Below are 18135 nucleotides of genomic sequence, written 5' to 3'. Positions count from 1 at the left end.
ATGTGGTGCCACGTGGTGGGGCACGTGTCACTGTCTGTCGTACGCGTATCGCGATGACGTAGTGGGTTTGGATGATCGCGTATCACGACACCGCCCATCATGGGGTTCTGTGACATACCCGTCGCGATACACGGTTGGTTGTCTTTTGATCCATCGCGTATCGCAATGGGTCAAGAAAATCATAATTTCCATTTGGTCCTTTACTTTGAATATTTGACGATTTTGGATCAAAATTTTCGAAATAACTAACTTTAGCTTTCGTCGCTCAAGTTTCATAACTTTAAAATCTTCTATATGTAAGGGTTTATATACAAATTTTAGATTTTCGTTGTGTAAGGCCCCGATACCGGTAACCCTACTTTCGTGTTGGATTTACTCATAAACACAGTTCTAAATATCAGAGTTAATTAAAACATTTATGCGGAATATAAAACTTTCATTAAACATTACATAATTCATAACTTGTCTCAAAACATTCATTGTCTTTCACATTAAAGCATTAAAGTTAACACATCACAATCTTCAGATGCCAGATTCTTGTTCAGTGCCATGTGTCTCCTCAAGCGAGCTGCCTCATCCTACTCACCTGCGTGCATACTAAAAGTCAGCTACGCTGAGTGAGTTCTAGATAATCACGTAATCATACCATTTACATAACGTTATATTCATACTTTCATATTTTCATACTTCCTTACTTTCTTACTTTCATTCATACTTTCATACTTTCTTACTTTCTTACTTTCATATCTTAAGTTATAAAGAGCACTACGCCCTACATTCCTCGAGTATTGTTAGGGCTCGGTACCCTCCTTCCTCGAGTATTATTAGGGCTCGGTACCCTCCTTCCTCGAGTATTATTAGGGCTCGGTACCCTCCTTCCTCGAGTATTATTAGGGCTCGGTACCCTCCTTCCTCGAGTATTATTAGGGCTCGGTACCCTTTTCATAACCATACAACCATACATTATCATTTCTTTCTTTTATTATCCTTATCACATTCATACACATAAGCATACATATCATACTTGCCTTAACTTAGCATTACAACCTGACAGTACGTGCAATATCCGAAGATCGTTCACGTACCATCAAGCAATCATTCACACATATCACATCATTCACATAAGGCATACACTTATCTCTTAGGATAAGCGTATTAACAAACATATTGAGTATGCACACAGCCCCGAAAACATGACACATAAATGGGGCTAGAAACTCACCTGGATCCTGTTACGCTCGCCGCTGATCGTAATTCCTTTCTTTAACTGGGCTCGGCTAACTGTATAATATTTACACATATCAATTAACTACTGCTACTCGTTTGTATTTCTATCTATATATGACCCACAACGAACGGGGGTCCGGGGGCAGCGCCCCTGGCAGCGGGGTTCTAGGGGCGGCAGCCCCTAGCGGGGTCCAAGGGGCAGAGCCCCTGGCTGGGGTTAAGCTGCCAGGTCAGCTTGGAAAAATTTTATTTTCGATAACTGCCTTAACACATTTTCCATTAGGTTTTTAATTTATTTTATAAACGAACTTCGCTTCAGGCGAAGTTAAACCTTAGGCGAACTTGGAAACAGCTTGGTTCTGGCTTGATTCGATCGAATAGGAACACGTTCGATCGAATAGGCACACGTTCGATCGAATAGACACACGTTCGATCGAATAGACACACGTTCGATCGAATAGACACACGTTCGATCGAATAGACACACGTTCGATCGAATAGGCACACGTTCGATCGAATACAAAACTCATTCGATCGAATGAGTTGGAGACCATTCGGTTGCTTCCCTATTCGATCGACTGGACTTGTTCGATCTACACATTCGATCGAATGGACTGATTCGATCGACTGGTTCGATCGAATGAGTCTGATTCGACTCCTTCAAGCTGGCGACGGAGAAACTCACGGGTTTTCCAGATTTTCCGGATTTTTGACCCAAAAACGAAGTTTTTGACATGGAAATGTTCGGGATTGAAAGGGCTATCGATTCCTAGTACTTTTAAACACAAAAGCTTGCATTTTGACACCAAAACAAGGCGGTTTTTGACCCGAAAACTCAAGTTACGTTTTTGCTCGATTTGAGGCCGAAATGGTTATGAAAACGGATGATTTTCGAGAGGGACTTACCAAAAACGACTAGGAACAAGATTGTGAACTCGGATCGGCGATTTGAGAACTTTCTCTCTCTAGTTTCTCTCTCTAGAATTGAGAGTGTTTGGGTGGGTGTAAGTGAAGGAAGATGGTGAAAATGGTGGATGTGTCAAGAAATTTCGTTTATATACTACGGGTTTGGTTAGGCTCGGGTTGGCTTCCTACGGGTCGAGACAGGCCGAGTTCATAAAATAACTAAGCCCAAGACCCGTTCCTTACTCGACATTAAATAACTAAAACGTGAAATTACTAAACATAACTTTCTTTTATTTATCAATATAAAAATTTTAGGATGTTACAAGTCTTCCTCCCTTAAAGAGGTTTCGTCCCCGAAACCTAACTATTACATAAACAAACTAGGGTAAAACTTGCGCATCTCATCCTCGACTTCCCAAGTAGCATCCGATCCCTTGCGGTGTTTCCATATCACTTTGACCAAGGGTATAATCTTGTGACGAAGCTGCTTCTCCTTGCGATCAACGATCTTTATCGGTTGCTCGATGTAGTTCAATTGCTCATCAACCTCGATGTCCATTAAGGGCACGCGAGACGTGTCATCAGCTAGACACTTCCTCAGATGAGAAACATGGAAGGTTGAATGAATTCCTTCTAACTCATCGGGTAAATCCAGTTTGTAAGCTACTTCACCCACACGCTTTACAATCTTGAACGGTCCGATGTACCTCGGACTCAACTTTCCTCTTTTCCTAAAACGGATAATCCCCTTCCAAGGCGAGACCTTAAGCATCACATAGTCGCCAACGTTAAACTCAATTGGTCGTCGCCGCTTATCTGCATAAGACTTTTGTCTGTCTTGAGCGGCTTTCATTCTTGCTTTGATCTGATCGAACTTTGAAGACGTTTCCTGAACCACTTCTATACTTCCCATTTCCTTCTGACCAATCTCACCCCAACACACCGGGGTTCTACATCGTCTACCGTACAGCATCTCAAACGGTGGCATACCAATACTCGAATGGTAACTGTTGTTATAGGAGAACTCTGCCAGATGCAGATGATCATCCCAACTTCCACCAAAGTCTAAAACGCAAGCACGTAGCATATCCTCAAGGGTTTGGATCGTCCTTTCAGACTGTCCATCGGTTTGAGGATGATACGCCGTACTGATGTTCAACCTCGTCCCCATAGCTTCATGAAATTTCTTCCAGAACCTCGAAGTAAACCGTGTATCCCTATCAGACACGATCGATAACGGTACTCCATGCTTGGTTACAATTTCTTTAATGAACAAGCTTGCTAACGTTTCTGACGAGATGGCCTCTCGTATGGGCAGAAAGTGAGCACTCTTGGTCAAACGGTCCACAATCACCCAGATGGTATCATGTTGCTTAGCTGTACGAGGTAGCTTAGTTACGAAATCCATGGTGATGTGTTCCCATTTCCACTCAGGTATCTCTAGCGGTTGCATCTTCCCAAAAGGCTTTTGGTGCTCGGCTTTGACTTGTAAGCAAGTTAAGCACTTACTAACATAATCCACTACATCGTTCTTCATTCCTGGCCACCAGTAATCTCTTTTCAAGTCTTGGTACATCTTTGTAGCTCCAGGATGGATTCAGTACCTTGACTTATGAGCTTCATCTAAGATTCGACTTCTAAGATCACCATGTCGTGGGATCCACATACGGTCGAACCTAGTTTTAACTCCATGAGTGTTTTCCATCAACTCGTCTTGCTGGCCATAAATCCTTTCTTTCTTTACTAACCCTTCATCTACTAACACCTCCGACTGCACCTTGACGATTTCTTCAAAAAGACTCGGGTTCATGATCAACTTGTATGACTTCACTGCTGCAATGACTTCCTCATTCTTACGACTTAGCGCATCAGCGACCACGTTAGCTTTACCGGGGTAATACTTAATCTCACAGTCGTATTCCTTTATCAATTCTAACCATCTTCTCTGCCTCATGTTCAATTCTTTCTGTTCGAAGAAGTACTTTAAACTCTTATGATCTGTATAGATAGTACACTTAGTACCGTACAGATAATGCCTCCATATCTTGAGAGCATGCACTACAGCTGCTAACTCCAAATCATGCGTCGGATAAGTACTCTCATGGACCTTCAACTGCCTAGACGCGTAGGCTATCACCTTCCCTCATTGCATCAACACGCAACCTAACCCTTGATGCGAGGCATCAGCACAAACAACGAAATCCTCGTCGCCATCGGGTAGAGTAAGGATGGGAGCTTGCGTGAGTCTCTTCTTCAATTCTTCAAAGGCTTCCTCCTGAAACTTTCCCCAACTGAATACTATCGACATTCGGGTCATACCGGTCAGTGGTGCGGCTATCTTGGAGAAACCTTCGATAAATCTCCTATAGTAGCCAGCTAACCCTAGGAAGCTTCGTATATCAGTCGGATTCTGCGGAGTCTTCCAATTCGTTATCGCTTCAATCTTAGCTGGGTCCACGGTAATCCCCTCCGGATTAACCACATGACCTAAAAATTGCACTTCTCTTAACCAGAACGCGCACTTCGAAAACTTGGCGTACAACTTCTCTTTCTTCAGAACTTCCAATACCTCTCTCAGATGCTCGGCATGGTCAGACTCACTCTTTGAATAAATCAATATATCGTCAATGAAGACGATAACCGACTTATCCAACATCGGTCGACACACCCTATTCATCATGTCCATAAATGCTGCAGGAGCATTGGTTAGACCGAATGACATTACGAGGAACTCGTAGTGTCCATACCGCGTTCGGAACGCTGTCTTAGGGATGTCTACCTCTTTCACCTTCAGCTGATGGTAGCCTGATCTGAGATCTATTCGTGAGAACCAACTTGAACCTTGCAGTTGGTCAAACAGATCATCAATCCGTGGCAAAGGATATCTATTCTTTACCGTAAGCTTATTCAACTCACGATAATCTATGCACATTCTCATAATTCCATCCTTCTTTTTCACGAACAATACTGGTGCGCCCCACGGGGAAACACTCGGTCTTATGAAACCTTTGTCGAGGAGTTCTTGCAGTTGTGACACCAATTCTTTCATCTCGGACGGCGCTAGACGGTAAGGAGCTTTCGCGACGGGCTGGGCTCCTGGTATTAAATCTATCTGAAATTCTATCTCTCGCTCCGGTGGCAACCCCGGAAGATCCTCAGGGAATACTTCTGGGTAGTCGCGCACAATAGGAACATCTTTCATTTCTTTCGTCTTGGCCGTAGCGTTGACGACATACGCCAGGTAGGCACAACACCCTCGCCTTAGCAAACCCTCGGCTTTCATCATCGAAATGACATTAAGCCCAGAACTTTCCTTATCACCATAGACCGTTACCGCGCTACCATCCAATGACTTTAACCTTATAATCCTACTCTTACATACTATCTGAGCCTCAAACTCAGACAACCAATCCATTCCCAAAACCACATCGAACCCTCCCAAGGTCATAACGTACAAGGTAACAGGGAACTCATGTCCCTCCAATTCTATCCTACAGTCCTTAACCATTTTCATTATTTTAACCGAAGTGTCACTAGCAGTTTCTACTATAAGGGTCTCAGACACTCGGCAACATTTCATTTTAGCTAGTTTACTAAATGGTGTGGCTACGAAACTTTTGTTTGCACCCGAATCAAATAATACAGTAGCGGAAACACCGTTCACTAGAAACGTACCTGTGACAACATCCGGAATCTGCTTGGCTTGCTCTTGGGTCAGCATGTAGGCTCTAGTTCTTGGCCTAGCTTGATCGGCATTTTTCCTTCCACTACCTCCAGCTTCACTCTCGGTACACTCCCTAGCAAAGTGACCTGTCTTACCACACTTGTAGCATGCAGGCTTAGAACTGCACTCATGAGCATAATGACCTGCCTTCCCACACTTGTAGCAAACATTCGACCCAAATCTACATTTTCCGGCATGAATCTTTCCACACTTATGACATGTATCCGAACCCTTTCCCCACCTACACTCACCACTGTGTGCCTTGCCACAGGTCTTGCACGACCTGTTCTCCCAAACTCTCGGCTGCTTGTTCTTAGGGTTCCACATCTGGGTACCGGGTCGTTTAGCAGGAGCGACCCATTTCTTTTCTTTCTTCTCGACTCCCACCACCACATCATCCGCAGTCAAGTCTGCATAGACCATTTCTGCGAGTTCGACAGCAGAATCGAAAGTAGCAGGTTTACTTGTCCTGACTAACATGCGGACTCTCTGTGGTAATCCCCTCACGTAACACTTGATCCTTTTAGCCTCAGTGTTGACCATATCGGGCACCAACCTAGACATTCGATTGAACTCGGTGGTGTACTCACGATGTGTCATTGTCCCAGCTTTCAAGTTTAGGAACTTCATCTCCGCCCTTTCAACCTCGGCGTCAGCACAGAACCTCATCATCACTAACTCCTTCAGATCGTCCCATTTCATCTCCTTGATCTCTTCACGGGTCTTCCTCTGCTCCACACTCTCCCACCAATACATAGCCTCATCCTCGAATGATTGAGTAGCATAACCTACCGCTTGATCGGGACGGCACTCGCTAATGCGGATAACCTTATCCATGGCGGTTATCCACTGAAGAGTAGCGATTGCGTCTCCTAAACCAGTCAGCTTAGGCGGGTCACAACCTTTGAAGGACTTATAGTTGCAACCGCCTCGGCCCCTCTTCCTATCATCATCTTTCACAGAACTTTCCTCACTTGAGTCACCCCTTTCCCTATCGTCATCCTTTCCACCATTACCACCAGCCCCTTCTGCAGTTCGTTCACGGCTTCCAGCAGATCTTTCAGGATTCAGGTCCTTCACAGCAGCAACTACAGCTTGAACGATGGCTGCTTGAACTGCGGGGCTAAGTTGAATTTCTTCGTTGTTGTTCTGGTCTCCTCCAGCTGCGCTTCCTTCATTTTCGGTGTGGGAAGCTCCTTCTACCGAGGGTTGCCGGACAAGACGAGGCCTGCCACGACGTCCAGTGCGACCCCCAGTTTCAACAAATTCTCCAGCTCCAGCCATCAGTATTCTAAAAGGGAAAACACAAACATCATCACTCAAGGAACTATTTAGTACAAGGATAGTAAGGCTAACAGGTAATAACAGTGGCCAGTTGTGATTAGCTGATCACGTTACTTTCCGTGTCCTATACACTTCCCTTTATGAGTCTATTTGTGCTGGTCCTACTTAAGCAGTTTGTCAAAGTAAACAATCAATTATTCCTATCCCTGCCGTTCACATATCTTTCCTTTCTTATTAACATATATCATTTAATCATACAATTTACCTTTACTGATCTTGCTTGAGCGACACATGGCATTCTTGGACTGGCATCTTCTTTCATTTCTTACTTATATCCCATACTCTGTTCGAGTCTAAGCATTTAGGATGCTTAAATCTCTCGAACTTTGCTCTGATACCAACTTGTAAGGCCCCGATACCGGTAACCCTACTTTCGTGTTGGATTTACTCATAAACACAGTTCTAAATATCAGAGTTAATTAAAACATTTATGCGGAATATAAAACTTTCATTAAACATTACATAATTCATAACTTGTCTCAAAACATTCATTGTCTTTCACATTAAAGCATTAAAGTTAACACATCACAATCTTCAGATGCCAGATTCTTGTTCAGTGCCATGTGTCTCCTCAAGCGAGCTGCCTCATCCTACTCACCTGCGTGCATACTAAAAGTCAGCTACGCTGAGTGAGTTCTAGATAATCACGTAATCATACCATTTACATAACGTTATATTCATACTTTCATATTTTCATACTTCCTTACTTTCTTACTTTCATTCATACTTTCATACTTTCTTACTTTCTTACTTTCATATCTTAAGTTATAAAGAGCACTACGCCCTACATTCCTCGAGTATTGTTAGGGCTCGGTACCCTCCTTCCTCGAGTATTATTAGGGCTCGGTACCCTCCTTCCTCGAGTATTATTAGGGCTCGGTACCCTCCTTCCTCGAGTATTATTAGGGCTCGGTACCCTCCTTCCTCGAGTATTATTAGGGCTCGGTACCCTTTTCATAACCATACAACCATACATTATCATTTCTTTCTTTTATTATCCTTATCACATTCATACACATAAGCATACATATCATACTTGCCTTAACTTAGCATTACAACCTGACAGTACGTGCAATATCCGAAGATCGTTCACGTACCATCAAGCAATCATTCACACATATCACATCATTCACATAAGGCATACACTTATCTCTTAGGATAAGCGTATTAACAAACATATTGAGTATGCACACAGCCCCGAAAACATGACACATAAATGGGGCTAGAAACTCACCTGGATCCTGTTACGCTCGCCGCTGATCGTAATTCCTTTCTTTAACTGGGCTCGGCTAACTGTATAATATTTACACATATCAATTAACTACTGCTACTCGTTTGTATTTCTATCTATATATGACCCACAACGAACGGGGGTCCGGGGGCAGCGCCCCTGGCAGCGGGGTTCTAGGGGCGGCAGCCCCTAGCGGGGTCCAAGGGGCAGAGCCCCTGGCTGGGGTTAAGCTGCCAGGTCAGCTTGGAAAAATTTTATTTTCGATAACTGCCTTAACACATTTTCCATTAGGTTTTTAATTTATTTTATAAACGAACTTCGCTTCAGGCGAAGTTAAACCTTAGGCGAACTTGGAAACAGCTTGGTTCTGGCTTGATTCGATCGAATAGGAACACGTTCGATCGAATAGGCACACGTTCGATCGAATAGACACACGTTCGATCGAATAGACACACGTTCGATCGAATAGACACACGTTCGATCGAATAGACACACGTTCGATCGAATAGGCACACGTTCGATCGAATACAAAACTCATTCGATCGAATGAGTTGGAGACCATTCGGTTGCTTCCCTATTCGATCGACTGGACTTGTTCGATCTACACATTCGATCGAATGGACTGATTCGATCGACTGGTTCGATCGAATGAGTCTGATTCGACTCCTTCAAGCTGGCGACGGAGAAACTCACGGGTTTTCCAGATTTTCCGGATTTTTGACCCAAAAACGAAGTTTTTGACATGGAAATGTTCGGGATTGAAAGGGCTATCGATTCCTAGTACTTTTAAACACAAAAGCTTGCATTTTGACACCAAAACAAGGCGGTTTTTGACCCGAAAACTCAAGTTACGTTTTTGCTCGATTTGAGGCCGAAATGGTTATGAAAACGGATGATTTTCGAGAGGGACTTACCAAAAACGACTAGGAACAAGATTGTGAACTCGGATCGGCGATTTGAGAACTTTCTCTCTCTAGTTTCTCTCTCTAGAATTGAGAGTGTTTGGGTGGGTGTAAGTGAAGGAAGATGGTGAAAATGGTGGATGTGTCAAGAAATTTCGTTTATATACTACGGGTTTGGTTAGGCTCGGGTTGGCTTCCTACGGGTCGAGACAGGCCGAGTTCATAAAATAACTAAGCCCAAGACCCGTTCCTTACTCGACATTAAATAACTAAAACGTGAAATTACTAAACATAACTTTCTTTTATTTATCAATATAAAAAATTTAGGATGTTACACGTTGATTTTGACATCTCTTAGTGGCATGGCTAAGTTTCGTCTGCCAAACATTTACCTAAGTTAGAGACATGAAATACATCTTGTAATATATTCATTTCTACTGGCAATCATAAGCGATAAGGTATTGTACGGTTTCGTTCTAAAAGGCCGAACGACCCAACAAAACTAAGACTTAGTTTTTCTTTCTTGTTGAATTGTGCAACACCTTTCCAAGGCAATAATTTCAACAACACTTTGTTGCCTACTTGAAGTTATAACGGCTTACGACGAATGTATGCATAACTCTTATGCATGTCTATAGAAGGTTTGAGACATTCATGAATTTGTAACACTTTATCAGCGTCTATTGGACCAGCATACCACTGTTCCACACTTACATTCATATAATTCTTCAAACGTTGTGGCTTGAATACTCGTATGATAATTTTTATTGTACGAAAATTCCGTAAGAGGGAGATGGTCACCCCAACTTCCTCCTAAGTCTATCAAACATGCTCGGATCATATATTCTAAGGTTTGAATTTTTCTTTCAATCTGTCTATCAGTTTGTGGATGATAAGCAGTGTGAAGATTCAATTACGTACCTAGAGCATTTTGGAAACTTTTCCAAAAATGAGACATAAATCTACTGTCTCGATCAGAAATTATAGATAATGGCACACCATGTAATGATACAATGTTATTTACGTTTATTTGTGTCAAACTATCCATAAAGAATGCTTCTTTGATTGGTAGTAAATGAGCAGATTTGCTTAATCTGTCAATGAAAACACATATAACATCATTTTTCCATGAAGTGTTTGATAGCTTCGTGATGAAATCCATGGTTATCATTTGCTCATTCCCAAAATGGAAGCTCTGGCTATTGCAATAAGCCTCATGGCTTCTGATGTTCAGCTTTGATTTGCAAACAAGTTAAATATTTTGCGACATATAAGGCTATGTCTCTTTTCATTCCGTTCCACCGGTAATTGGGCTTAAGATTTTGGTACAACTTATCACTACCGAGGTGCATCATGTAATTTAATCTTTGAGCTTCCTTCATTATCATTTCGCGCACATCACCTATGATTGGTACAAAGATTCTATTCCCAAGTCCGAGAATATCATCATATCCTTTAATAATGAGTCAACGGTACCATTTCGCTTTTCTTATGAGATTTGATTTTCTTCTATCATTTGCTTCTGAGAATTATTACTATCTATTTGAAGTTCTATTTCAATGCTCTGATCCTATTGGGTTTATCATGCTCAATCTGACTCAATGCATCTGCTACAACATTAGTTTTCCCTTCGTGATAGACTACTTCACGGCAATAATCATTTAGGGTTTCCATCCATCTTCGTTGACGCATATTGAGTTCTTTCTGAACAAAGATATTTTCAAACTCTTATGATAAGTATACACGATAAACTTAACTTCATAGAGATAGTACATTCATAATTTCAATAGAGAGTTTCATATTTTGTGCGTGTAAAATATTAGTTAAAGAATCCAGGTCTTTGATGAATTAAATTGGCATAAAGAGTGGCATATTCAAAATGTTAATTTTTTCTTCTTTCTTTTTGATTTCCAACAACTTTCCAACTGTTGTTTAACGGTGCAATCAACAAAACGACCCAACAACTAGTACTCGGATCAACTACATGTCTTGCCTCTACCCGATTTTATGACTACCCAATAGGATACTTGAAGTTTTCTCTACTGTAACACCCCACAATTTCATGTTAACTATGTTAACACAAACTCTTTATCTTACACATCATGAAAAACATTTACACGAGTCAATAACAAATCACATACACAAGTCAGTCTGTACGCGTTGGTGATGAATGTCGAACCTGAATACGATTATAAATATTATTTATGTGTTGAATAATTTTATGTGATATGTGTGTGCATACCTTTCCATGTTATATGAAATAATAATAATAATAAGCCAAAAATGTCAATTCTTAAGACTTAAAATAGGAATTCTGAAAATTTTGACCCATCGCGATATGCGATGGGACAACTAAAGACCCATCGCGGTACACAATGGATCTTCACACAAACCGATACTTGGGCGGTTTCGCAATACGCGGTGGCCAAACCCACAAGACCCTATTAAGCAACCGGTTACACGTGTCCAATAACGTGTCAACACGTGGCATCCTCATAGAAATTGCTGCGTCGCTATACGCGACGACCACATAAAGACTCCATCGCGTATCGCGATGGAGTGTAAAATCCTCCTACAAATAGGAGGTTACGGGATTGAACCTCATTCATCCCAAAATCACATTAATAACACACACACTTAGTCCAAGGAATTGTGTCCGTTTGCTACTGCGGGCCGATGTTTCGTTTTCTCGAAGTTCGTGCAAGTATCGAAGTCCCAAACAAGTTATTATTTGTTAAAGCATGAATGGGGTTGTTTATCTTAAAGAGTCAGTCAAACGTTTACTTGAGATTAAGTGATTTCTAAAAACGTTGTAATACAAGATAGAAAATAAAACCAACTCAGACCGATTACACCTGTGTCTGGATCCGTACATAACTGTTTAGCGTAAACAGTCAAAGGCTTTGTGCCCGTCCGCTAACAGTTATAATTAATTCTCCACTAAGGGCTACGTGGCTCGGGGAACACTTTTGTGTGTGTAAGGTAGTGACAAAAATCCAAGAATGAAATACTTTCTGCTGAGTTTGTACAGAAAACTAAATTTGAATTGTAACTGTACTTTAATTATTTTTAGAGTCATACGTGTTCACCAGCACATAGCTGGCATATGTTTCCCACACATTGCACGTAATTAATTAGTAATAAGCAATAGCAAGAATTAGAGTTATCATGGAGATAGATACGCATTACAAGATGGATTAGTTTTTGATAATGAAATCCTGTAATATAAACATGTGTTTTGTAAACGAATACTTGGGTATTTAATTTCCAAGTAAATTTTTAATGTAAATTAATATTTTAATCAACCTAAAAGTCTTCCGCTAAATATTTATCCATAAACTCTGATATATTTACAATACAGGTCCCAACTCATGATCACACTCCTAAGCCCTAAGTCAGGGTTTGACAAACATGGACTTATTCAGAGATATTAGTTTTCCGGAGGAAAACACAGTGACTCGTTTTGGATTTATGTAATTTCTTATATATCACAAGTTTATATTAGATGCCCTCTATATCACATAAAGTTCTTACATACTTTGAACCGTTAGGATGGGATATTGTGGTAATATTGAGTAGTACAACTGCCTTTGACAAACTCTACCCAGGCTAGTCGCCCTTGCATAGCTGTGATGTCATAAAACTGGTGTTCTATTGACCTAACATACATGCGCCAGTGATTGTGATAGATTAGTTAAGAAAGCCTACATACAGTCAGCTTTGGTTCAACTGTCTAGTAGCTTGTAAATGGGTTAGCTACCCTAGTATATTTGAGATGTACTAAATTTACATATACTATATGTACTACTTTTTTCTTATAACTTATGAACTCACCAACCCCGTGTTGACTCTTGAGTATGTATACTTACCTAGGTTGCTAGATATGTTAAGAAGCGAGTTGCATGCATGTTTGAGTCTCATTCATCGCATGAAGTCGTATTTTACTATGTCTTATAATTGATGAGTTGTACATGTTTAAGCACATGAATTATTATTTTTAAATTGTTTACCTTTACACTTCTTAAAAAAAATTAAACTCTCTGGTTTGGTTTTTGTTTTCTCATGTTTGAATGAGACTTTTTGTGTTTGTTTTTGCTTCAAAAGTCCGCAGGATGGTTATTTCTGCGGGCACGCAGACATAAGTTTGAAAACAAATCAAACTCCATAATTCTCGGAAGTTTGTTATTGTCAAGATCTGGAAGATTTCTGTATTCTCGGCTTAGATCAAGTGTTTTCGGCTATACTTAAGGATTCTCGGCTAAAACTAGTTCTCGGTTAAAACTAGTTATCGGCTAAAACGTGTTCTCGGTCAATAACAGTGTTCTCGGTCGTCAAACTCAGTTTCGGTCAGCAAAACTGTGAACACTTTTGGGTTTGGTTTACGTGATTTGGGCCTGGTTTTATTTACTAGTTTTTTTTCAACTATTTCGTCATCTCAAGTATTTTCTCTACATCATATCACATCAAACGTACCCGAATCTACTACCCTCATTGTATAAAACATGGTCATGTGACGATCACACCCTTAAATCATAACCGAATTCACGGTGATAAATGGGTATTTCAACGATGAGATGTTTTTGTTTATTTATTTTTGATTTTTTTTATGATTGATTATTTTCTCAAATTATCAATACGCTAAGTTAATTTTTATAACATATTATTTTGTATCCTCATGAATTTTCACAAAACATAATAAATTTTCATGTTTCGTCATTGTAGCATGTCTTTTTCCCGCCTCATCCACCTTAATCGTCGCACTGGGAACTTGGGCCGTAGCATGTCATCCCGCATTGCTAAGGGAATCGTGGAAGCCCTCCCAACTATCATCTCTCAGCTCCAAACCGTGAATGCCGCTGCTACCCATGTGAATCAGGATCCACAGTTTGTTTAAAAAAAGAAAAAGATTTTAAAAACTACTTATATGGTCTTAAATAAGAAGCTAATATCCAACATCTTCACACTTCTTCACATCCTACCAACATCCAATGTCCACCACCACCACCACCACCACCCACCGTTCGCCACCACCCACCACCACCACCACCCACCGTCCGCCACCACCACCACCTACCATCCACCGCCACCACCACCACCCACCGTCTGACGCCACCACCGTCAACCACCCACCACCACCACCCACCGTCGACCACAACCCACTACCACCACCCATTGTCTGCAACCACCACCCGCCACCACCACGCACCTTCCACCACCCACACCACCACCGGCGGCCACAACCATCGTCCACCACCACTGCCCATCACCACCATTACCCACCATCGGTCACCATCACCGTTCACTACCACCGTCCACCACCCACCACAACCATCCATCACCACCGTTCACCGCCTATCACAATCGTCTACCACCAATCGTCAACCACCACCCACTTCCATAGTTCGTACACCGGGTACTTCCATACTCCGTACACCACTACTAATTATTTTAGCAGCCTGCAAACGTTAAATGACTTCTATCTATTGTGATATATATGATATGTTACTAATTTTCAGCTTATGCAAACGATATCCAATTTATAAAACAAACAGTATTATATTTTCAGATTGCAAACCTTCAGACCACATATTCAGTTGTAGACATAAAATCAGATGAAATCAGATTGCAGACAGTTTTTGTCTTCAAAAATAAACAACACCTTAATAATGTTTTAAATATTTTAAATTGATTGTTTGATATAACAAACGAGCTAGATCTTGGTATGTTACGCGTCTCACGGTAAAACTAAATTAGTGAATAATAATAATGATTGGTTTTAACTTTATTAATAAAGTATATAGGTGCATATATATATAAAAACCAATCGCAAACACAAGCGCGTGCTCCATCCAACTCACAACATTTCATCACCAACACACACTTCGTTAGATTTGGGGCTCCTCAAGAACACCTTCAAACCCTAATTTCTTTCTTTCTATTTGTTTTTTTTAATTTCCAATTTCCATTTTATTATTATTATTATTATTATTAATTTTTTTTTTTTAAAAAATCCCAATTCCAATTTCCCACTTTCGTTCCATCATCATCTTTATCTTCCCGTTGAAAACCCTAATTCAACCCAATTCCGTACAGATTCCAATCTCTGTAATCCTTCAATTCCAACCCAATTCAACCCAGATCTGATTTCTTTACCCAACCAATTGCAATTACCCGCCTTCAATTTCACGTCTTGAGTTTCAATTTTGAAACCCTAGCTTCGTTGACCGGTTCGATTTCTTGATTTCTTTTGGGGAAATTGATAACCCGGTTCGGATTTGTGTAGATCTGATGCTAGGGTTCCGCTAATCGGAATTCTAGGGTTTGAATTTGGTGAATTTTTGTGAATCTTGTGTTTTGGTATATGTATGGATTCAGGGGTATTAGATGCTGATAGAATAAGCAAAGAGAAGAGCAAGTGGGGTGAAGGTAATAATAATAAAGTTTACACCCGACGCCCGAAAACAACCGCCGTTGTCGCCGCCACCGACACCGTAAATAACGACCGAACCGTAGTTGTAGAACCGGGACCGGGACCGTCCGATAATAATAATAATAACGATAATGATAATAATAATGAGGTGGAAAAGCCGGTGGTTACGGTGGTGGATGGATGGGTGAAGATTAATATAAAGGCTGCGAAGACGAAGGGTGAGATAGTTGAGCTTAAGGAAACGATGAAAACCGAGCTGGAACGAGTGAGACGGTTAGCTCAGCGGGTTGAGGATAAGGAAGCGGAGCTAACTGCTTTTTCGACGGAAGTTGTTACGGACGGTTTGGGTTACAACGGTTCGCGGTATTCAGGTAATGATTTGGTTGATAGAAGAGCTTTACTTAGAGTTAATTCGGAAATGGGTGCGAGTTATACGAATAGCGGGATAAGGCCTTTTAGACAGTTGAGTGTTTCGGTTATGAATAATAATAATCATTATCATCATCATTATGGAGTTGGTGAGTTTTTGGAGAAGGAGAAGAGGACACCAAAGGCCAATCAGTATTATCGGAATTCGGATTTTCTTCTTGGATAGATTACCGCCTGAAACGAACAAGAGGCGTAAGTCGAATAGTGGGAGAAAGGTTAAAGTGTCGAATAATATGTTCAAGAATTGTAGCAATTTGTTGCAGAGGTTAATGAAGCATAAAAACGGGTGGGTGTTTAACGAGCCGGTTAACGCGCAACAGTTAGGGCTTCATGATTACCATGACATTATTAAGCATCCGATGGATTTGGGCACAATTAAGAGCCGGCTTGCGCAGAACTTTTACAAGTCTGCAATGGAGTTTGCAGAGGATGTTCGGTTGACGTTTCGTAACGCGATGACGTATAATCCGAGAGGGCAAGATGTGCATGTGATGGCGGAGGTGTTATCGGGGATATTTGAAGAACGGTGGGCGTTGATTGAAGCACAATCGAATCAAGATTTGAGATACGGGATGATTTATGACGCAAACACACCGACTCCAACTTCAAGAAAGGTTCCTCATTTTGCGCACACGCCTGCGAGAATGTTGTACCGGTCAGAATCTTTGAACTTGCCTGTGCTGACGAGGCCAACGCCTGCGCCAGCTGTCAGGACACCTGTACCGAAGAAGCCGAAAGCTAGGGACCCGAATAAGAGGAACATGACTTATGAAGAGAAGCAGAAACTTAGTACAAATCTTCAAAGTTTGCCTTCCGAAAAGCTAGATAGTATTGTGCAGATTATTAAAAAGAACACTTCGCTTTCTCAACAAGATGGTGAAATTGAAGTTGATATCGATAGTGTCGATATTGAAACGCTTTGGGAACTCGATCGGTTTGTCATGAATTATAAGAAGAATTTGAGTAAGCATAAAAGGAAAGCTGCACTTGCTGAACAAGCGAGGGTAGAAGCCGGTGACGTTAATCAGGCCGTGGTAATTTTTACAAATATTATCTTTTTTTAATTATTTTAGTAAATAAAATCATGTTTTGACTATAGACGTTTAAATGCAGAATCCATCAACGTCCTTCCCGGAGCCCTTGAAAGAAAATAAAACGAGTAAGATTTTTCAAGAATTACATGATTTAATATTATTTGTCGTTTTGGTAATTCTGATGATTTAAAAGCCGTGTTTTGATGTTTATGCAGATGAAACGAATCGTCCGAGTACGCCTCCTAATGGCAGTAGTTCAAGCAGTTCTAGCAGTGATTCTGGATCTTCTTCAAGCGGTAATTAACTAATAATCTTATCTCATTTAAGGTAATAGTTATATATGGTCATACGGGTTTAATTGTTATTGCTGCAGATTCAGATAGTGATAGTTCATCTGAAGATGGATCAGACGCGGGTCATTCGCCTAGAACCTGAACGGTATAGATTAAGGTAAGCGCGAATACATATTTCAAAAAGATATTATACATACAAGGCATGGAAATATATAGTCATATATTAATTGTTATTTCCAGTTTTGCAATGTCGATATTACGCAATAAATAAATTTTCATATATGAGGCGTAACGTTTACCTGTATGCTTATTTTGTTTGTTTTGTTTTTGCAGTTTGTTGCAGATTATGAACAGCTGACAATCTCCTAACAAAGAATGTTTCTGCTATTGGCCCAACCACATCATCTGTTGGTTACAAAACATAAAGCTTTTAAAAAAAATGGTATTTGACTTGGAACATGTTGATTTGTAAGTAAAGTTGAAAAGATAATGGTTTTTTTAGGAAGTAGGTGTATGATATAAAGATGGGTGGTAGTTAAATGTGTAAGTTTGTGAGAAGAAACATGTGGTAGTTAAATGTATCGTCGGTGGTGGTTGTGTTCTTTGTATTTTCCG

General features: G+C 40.8%; 1 pseudogene across 1 annotated transcript; it reads left to right on the top strand.

Annotated features, from left to right (window-relative positions):
- The first annotated feature begins 15173 nt into the window (after positions 1 to 15173).
- Positions 15174 to 18088, top strand: LOC143607023 (transcription factor GTE4-like; annotated as a pseudogene). Its single transcript, XR_013148858.1, has 5 exons — positions 15174 to 17227; positions 17307 to 17352; positions 17443 to 17523; positions 17601 to 17677; positions 17854 to 18088. The product of XR_013148858.1 is annotated as a transcription factor GTE4-like (transcript).
- The last annotated feature ends 47 nt before the right edge of the window (positions 18089 to 18135 follow it).

Source organism: Bidens hawaiensis, unplaced genomic scaffold (genome assembly GCF_021521415.1).
Source record: "Bidens hawaiensis isolate Kalapana, Puna unplaced genomic scaffold, B.hawaiensis_p1.1 tig00078928_1, whole genome shotgun sequence".
In the NCBI taxonomy this organism is placed as follows: Eukaryota; Viridiplantae; Streptophyta; class Magnoliopsida; order Asterales; family Asteraceae; genus Bidens; species Bidens hawaiensis.
The sequence above is the reverse complement of the archived record's forward strand: the minus strand, read 5'-3'. Positions and strand labels throughout refer to the sequence as shown.